The following is a 7,624-nucleotide window of genomic DNA, read 5'->3' on the forward strand; positions in this document are numbered from 1 at the left end:
ACACACGCACACACACACACACACGCACACACACACAAACACACACGCGCACACACGCACGCACGCGCACACACACACACACACACACACACACACACACACACACACACGCTACTTCTCATTCTGTACCACAGCCATTGTTAGCCCACATACACGGTGTGTGTCCGCCCAGAAGTTAACCACCAGCACAGACAGCCGTAAAGCATCAGTGTGATTGCATGAGACGTATTTAGAAAGCGCAGCCCAATGTACACACACACACACACACACACACACACACACACACACACACACACACACACACACACACACACACACACATACATACACACATTGATGCCCACAGAGGTGTATGCGCACATGAACACACACACTTTTACACATGCATGTAAGTGTGTTTGAGACTAAACCAGCTGTGTTCACATTTCAACCATATCTCAAAAACCCCCCATGTAATTGCCATGTCTTTTTGACATTTCTGTATTTTACAGACCAACACACACAATCAAAAAGGCTTTATCGCTATAACTGGCTACAGTGGGGTATGTTGTTAGACCTATACAAATACCAGTCAGCACGATTTATTCATTTGCTATGAAAAGATGATGCTCCCTTTTAGTAAATCGACACAGATCACGTGTCTAAGGTTTTATAAAAAGACTCATGTTAGGACAGATGTGGTGAATAATGATGCACTTTTGATTTTATTCAAGCAGCCCAGCATTTTACTTTGTTGTGGTGTGCTAAAAATGTCTTTAAATTTACCTTTAACTGATGTTATTTTTTTTCATGACAGAAAAAATGCAGTAACACCTTGTTGCTTCAGTCATTTGATATCTTGTATTTAAAGAAATACCTTTTTTTACAAAACCTGTTTTGAAACTTAAAGTGACAATGTGTAGTTTTTTGACATTACTGTAATCTCTGTAAATATCCATCAAAATGTTGTAGTAAATGACTTAAAAAATGCCCAGTTGTTGAAAAATATTGGCAGTTTCATAAGATGTAACCATAAAAAATCTAAAATACATGGTGCGGGTCTAAGTCTCCATGCGACGCCATATTGGATGCCGTGTTTCCCTCTATGGAAGTCTGTGAGGACTTACTGATTTGTAACAAATGGTTACAAAACTTTCACCATTAATAAACATTGTTGTTTTACACATTTACCTCTTCACTCATTGCAAGTGATGAAAGGGAATCTGATGTTCTTGTTGTTTTGTTGAAGGTTGCACTCCCAAGGATTTTTTACCCTAATGGCCATCTGTTGGTAAGGTCTTAGGCCAGGGGTGTTAAACATGCGGCCCGCGGGCCGGATCCGGCCCGCAAGCGGGTTAAATCCGGCCCACAAGATGGTTGTGTAAACTTTATTTTCATACTTTACAATGTAGAGTGAAAATAAACGTATCTTTGTGAGCACGTTTTCTCTGTAATGAGTATAAATAAAACAAAGCTGCGCTCAAGGCTCACACAAGAACTTGAATCACATCCTGAAGTTGGCTGCCACTCAGGATGTGACTTCTGATAGTGATGTGCTGGTGAAAGCTAAAAGATGTAAAGTAAAATGAGTCAAATATACTTTAAGTGCTGCATGAAACTGATCTTGCCATGTGATCTGTAAGCTCTTTGAATCACTAAGGAATGTTTTTTTAATTTATTGATTTTTTTTTTTTTTTTCAAATTTTCAAGTACACTTCAGGTGTTGTACTTGTACTATTTTGGATACACTGTCCTCAGGCTTGTTTTATATTGATTGTATTAAAACAAAGAAAACAATCTGAAGTTTTTTTTATTTATTTACCGGTCCGGCCCACTTGGGACTAGATTTCCCTCAATGTGGCCCCTGAGCTAAAATGAGTTTGACACCCCTGTCTTAGGCCCTGTCCACACGTAGCCGGGGATCTGCCAAAACGTAGATATTTTTCTACGTTTTGGCCTGTCATCCACACGAAAACGGAGTTTTTTCACACGAAAACGGATCTTTTTAAAAACTCCGGCCAAAGTGAAGATCTGCGTTTTCTCCGTTTTGGGTGTCTGCGTGTGGACGGACAAAACTGGAGTTTTAAGGTCCGCAACGTCACTTTCCGCGACAAAAAAATGCTGACATCACGTGTGCGACCTGTGTTTACACTAGCCGTCATCATGGATGCCCTCAGAGCTGCGCTCTGTCACTACCTGATCCATCAATTGTCCAAGCGCTTTCTGCTTGTTTGTTTTTGCAAGCGGAATTACTGCTCCTTGCGGAAGACCACAGATGAAGGACGAGGTTAAGAACGGGGGAAGTACTGCCGCCTACAGGTCTGGCATGTCCTTAATAACGTATTTATCCGGGTACGTGTGGACAGAGTTTTTTTTTTTTTAAACGCGGTGGTGTGGATGCAAGTTTTTGGAGGGACGGATATTCGTTTTTAAAAAAACCCGGCTACGTGTGGACTAGGCCTTATTTGAACTCAAAAATAATGCTTGCTTGCAGTTATTTAGGTATGTACTGCCCCCTATCGCCAGGGAAACACACTGTCACTTTAAGTGGTATCAACACCCTGCCAATTTTGGCCAAATTGTTGTTTTTAAGTCTTTGCGTGGGTTTCATGTGTGCAACTCGATTGTACAGAGATGTTCAAAACTGTGTAAAATTGTTATTTCGAACACATCCTAAAGGATTTGAATAGATGCTGGATTAAAGGACCCACATTACATGGTTGCCTTGCAAAACCTCTGTTTGACTGACAGCCTGGTTGACTGAAAGAAAAGCATTGTTTTCCTGTAATTTATAGCCAGTATGGTGTACATTTTACGGCAGCCTCAGATCTCATGTCTCATGTGTTAGACACCAGACGACACGAAAAAAAAAACCCATCAGGTTTGGGCTAAATAGCATCAAACTTGACGGTCTCAGGAAAAAGTCTGTCAGACTAAAACATCTCAGGAAAAAAGCTGTTGGACTAAAGTTCTAAGGAAAAATGTTTGTCTGTCTAAAAGGTCTCAGAAAAAAGTCTGTCAGAAAAAATAAGGTCTTGGGAAAAACTTTGTCAGATAATGAGACTTTTTTTTAAACAAACTTTTTCCTGACACCTTTTAGTCTGACAGAATTTTTCCTGAGACCTTTCAGTCTAACAGACTTTTTCTGAGACTTTTTAGTCTGACAGACTTTTTCTGAGACATTTTAGTCTAACAAACTTTTTCCTGAGACCTTTTAGTTAGTCATTCTTTTTCCTGAGACCTTTTTGTACGACAAACCTTTTCCTTGGACATTTTAGTCTGACATAGTCTGAAGGTCCTGAGACCTTCTGGTCTGATTCTATTTAGATAAGATAAGATGACCTTTATTAGTCCCACAAGTGGGAAATTTGTTTCCCACTTGTCAGATGGGTTTTTGAATGAGACCTGACCTTATTTTTTTGCTCTATATGGTCTGATGTCTGACACATGAGACCTGAGGATGTCCTAAAATGTACACATTGTTAGCCTTTGCATTGCTACATGTCAGAACACACTAGCTGTCTTACTGACTGTGTCCTTACTCTGGAAGAGCATCTTCACAGCTGATTGATTGAACTGCTGGATGAGATTTGATGACTGACACTCTTGACCAGAGGTCTTCACAAGGATCTTTTATGCAGCAGACTACTGTGAAATCTAACAACTCTGCAAAGCTTTATTCCGTTCTCCAGGAAACCTGGCCCAATCCCAGTTGGTACAAGTGAAGCTGTATCTTTATGTGATGCAATGCACAAACTTTAGGATGTTCTTTCCAGCTAAAGCCTGTGACACTCTAATTGGTCAGTTCAAGCCGTATATGTGCAGCTCTCCGTGGGTAATAAGTGGTGACCAAGCAAGACTTTTCATCTGGACTCTCAGCACAACTGTGCCAGTCAAGAGGAAGCAAAGGAAATGCACCCAGGGTAGATAAGAGACTAAGATCAACAAAACACAAAGTTGGTCTTTGTGTGTGTAGCTGATGGCACAGCAAGAAGCACGAATGCTTTAAAACCAGTCCACTTTCTGAGCTGAGATCAAACATCTTCCACTCTAAGAACAGAGATGATGATGAATGATGCAGGAAGCTGAGTGAAAGATGAAACCTGCAAGGGAGAGTGCACCAGGCCTCTAATCCATCTTAATGGACCCCAGAATTGTTCAAGTTCTGGTTGCTTTTGTTTAATCAGAGATGTTATGAATTCAAAATCTAAACATTTAAAGCATGCTAATAATGTTGACATAAACATTTTTGACATTTACTTGAAATGTACAATCATAACGGCTAGATTAAAATCTCCTTGCTTGTCCGCTGCTACCACACAGAGCTCTCCCTCTGGGGTTCTTTAAAAAGTTTTGTCTGAAGCCAGATTAACATTTTAAAAGGCTTTAGCGACTCATCACTGTAAACCCAAAAGTTCTAAATAATCAAATATATTGAGTAGATTAATCTCATAATTAAAAAAATGTTTTTAGAACTCAAATGTGTTGAGCTTGTTCAACCTCTTCCTTGTTTTAAGTAACTCAAACATTTTAATTAAACTGAACTATTTATTTTTAAGTAAGCATAACTTAAATTAATCAATAAAAGACAACTTAACTTTAATGAGTAATGATTGATTTATTTTATGTTATTATATTACTCCATTCATCTTTACGTCAACCCTAAAGTGTGTCTGATAAACAGACTTGTACGATTTTTTTTTATATTTGTGGATTTACAAGAAAAACAACCACAAACTAGCAGTTTTGTTGGATTTCAGGAACAATAAACAACTGGTTGGGGAGGTGCATTGTTGGTAGTTACGTTTTCAGTTATTTTGCTCTATTTTGGGGTGTTCATGCATGTTTATTGTGGATGATTGTTGTTCTCGGTTATTATTTCATTCAGTGTTGCAGATGTGGTGTTACTTTTGGTATCATGTTGGCACCATAAGTGAGGAGGTTGGTCAAAGTTATGCTGTATGGCTGTGCCGTCCCATACTGTGGTTGTTCACACCAGATGCTCTTGACTTGACTTTGAGTGTTCCACTTTCATTAGCTGTTAGCATTTATGGGTGTGTGAGTCATGATCTGGTGTTAGTTACTGCCTTCACCAGCCTGCCTCATTGTCATTTCTAAGTAAATTCAACTTATTTGGGAATAGGGTTTATTAGGTCCATTAAGAGTTCATATAAGTTATAATTTTTAAGTTAGTAAAAACATGTAATAAAGATCAAATAAAATAAAATATGCAAGTTTAGTTAAATTAAACTTTGTAAGTTGCTTAAGTACTAAGTTATAGGTTGGAGGTAGTTAAATGCTTTGATTTTATTCGGGTCATATTTTTTTAAGTTACGGTAAACTTATAGTTTTTAGATAAGTTAACTTAAAAACTATTAGGTAATCAGTTTCCTCATAAATTTTGAATTCAGTGAACTTATTACAGTGGGTTACAGTGTATGGCAACAACTTTGTATGATTGAAAAAACTTAAAACATCTCGTCTCTCGTCTCGTCTTCCTCCGCTTATCCGGGTCCGGGTCGCGGGGGCAGCATCCCAACTAGGGAGCTCCAGGCCGTCCTCTCCCCGGCCTTGTCCACCAGCTCCTCCGGCAGGACCCCAAGGCGTTCCCGGACCAGATTGGAGATGTAACTTCTCCAACGTGTCCTGGGTCGACCCGGGGGCCTTCTGCCGGCAGGACATGCCCGAAACACCTCCCCAGGGAGGCGTCCAGGAGGCATCCTGACCAGATGCCCAAACCACCTCAACTGGCTCCTTTCGATCCGGAGGAGCAGCGGTTCTACTCCGAGTCCCTCCCGAATGTCCGAGCTCCTCACCCTATCTCTAAGGCTGAGCCCGGCCACCCTACGGAGGAAACTCATTTCGGCCGCTTGTATCCGCGATCTCGTTCTTTCGGTCATTACCCAAAGCTCATGACCATAGGTGAGGATTGGGACGTAGATCGACCGGTAAATCGAGAGCCTGGCTTTCTGGCTCAGCTCCCTCTTCCCCACGACAGATCGGCTCAGCGTCCGCATCACTGCAGACGCCGAACCAATCCGCCTGTCGATCTCCCGATCCCTCCTACCCTCACTCGTGAACAAGACCCCGAGATACTTAAACTCCTCCACTTGAGGTAGGACCTCTCCCCCGACCCGGAGGTGGCAAGCCACCCTTTTCCGGTCGAGAACCATGGTCTCAGATTTGGAGGTGCTGATCCTCATCCCAGCCGCTTCACATTCGGCCGTGAACCTACCCAGCAAGAGCTGAAGGTCAGAGCTGGATGAAGCTAGGAGGACCACATCATCCGCAAAAAGCAGAGACGAGATTCTCCTGCCACCAAACTCGACACACTCCACACCACGGCTGCGTCTAGAAATTCTGTCCATAAATGTGATGAACAGAACCGGTGACAAAGGGCAGCCCTGGCGGAGTCCAACCCTCACTGGGAACAGGTCCGACTTACTACCGGCTATGCGGACCAAACTCACGCTCCTCTGGTAAAGGGACTGAATGGCCCTTAACAGAAAGCCACCCACCCCATACTCCTGGAGCGTCCCCCACAGGGTGCCCCTGGGGACACGGTCATAAGCCTTCTCCAAATCCACAAAGCACATGTGGATTGGTTGGGCAAACTCCCATGCCCCCTCCATCACCCTTGCAAGGGTATAGAGCTGGTCCACAGTTCCACGGCCAGGACGAAAACCACATTGCTCCTCCTCTATCTGAGATTCAACTATCGATCGGACCCTCCTCTCCAGTACCTTGGAGTAGACCTTTCCAGGGAGGCTGAGGAGTGTGATCCCCCTATAGTTGGAACACACCCTCAGGTCACCCTTCTTAAAGATGGGGACCACCACCCCAGTCTGCCACTCCCTAGGAACTGCCCCCGATGACCACGCAATGTTGTAGAGACGTGTCAACCATGACAGCCCTACAACATCCATAGCCTTGAGATACCCAGGACGAACCTCATCCGCCCCCGGGGCTCCGCCGCTGTGTAGTTGTTTGACTACCTCAGCAACTTCTGCCCCCGAGATCGGACAGTCCATCCCCAGGCCTCCCAGCTCTGGTTCCTCCTCGGAATGCGCATTGGTGGGATTGAGGAGCTCCTCAAAGTATTCCTTCCACCGTCCGACTATAGCCTCAGTACACGTCAGCAGCTCCCCATCCCCACTGTAAACAGTGTGAGCGAGTTGCTGCCTTCCTCTCCCGAGGCGCCGGACAGTTTGCCAGAACCTCTTTGGAGCCGATCGATAGTCTTTCTCCATGGCCTCACCAAACTCCTCCCACGCCCGAGATTTTGCCTCGGCAACTGCCACTGCTGCACCCCGCTTGGCTATCCGGTACCTGTCTGCTGCCTCCGGAGACCCACAGACCAGCCACGCCCTGTAGGCCTCCTTCTTCAGCCTGACGGCTCCCCGAACCTCTGGTGTCCACCAGCGGGTACGGGGGTTGCCACCACGACTGGCACCGGCCACCTTACGACCACAGCTAGCAACAGCCGCCTCGACAATCGCAGAGTGGAACAAGGCCCACTCGGACTCAATGTCCCCCACTGCTCTCGGGACGTGGTCAAAGCTCTGCCGGAGGTGGGAGTTGAAGACCGTCTTGACAGGTTCTTCTGCCAGGCGTTCCCAGCAGACCCTCACTATGCGTTTGGGTC

This window comes from Nothobranchius furzeri, chromosome 11 (assembly GCF_043380555.1).
Source record: "Nothobranchius furzeri strain GRZ-AD chromosome 11, NfurGRZ-RIMD1, whole genome shotgun sequence".
In the NCBI taxonomy this organism is placed as follows: domain Eukaryota; kingdom Metazoa; phylum Chordata; class Actinopteri; order Cyprinodontiformes; family Nothobranchiidae; genus Nothobranchius; species Nothobranchius furzeri.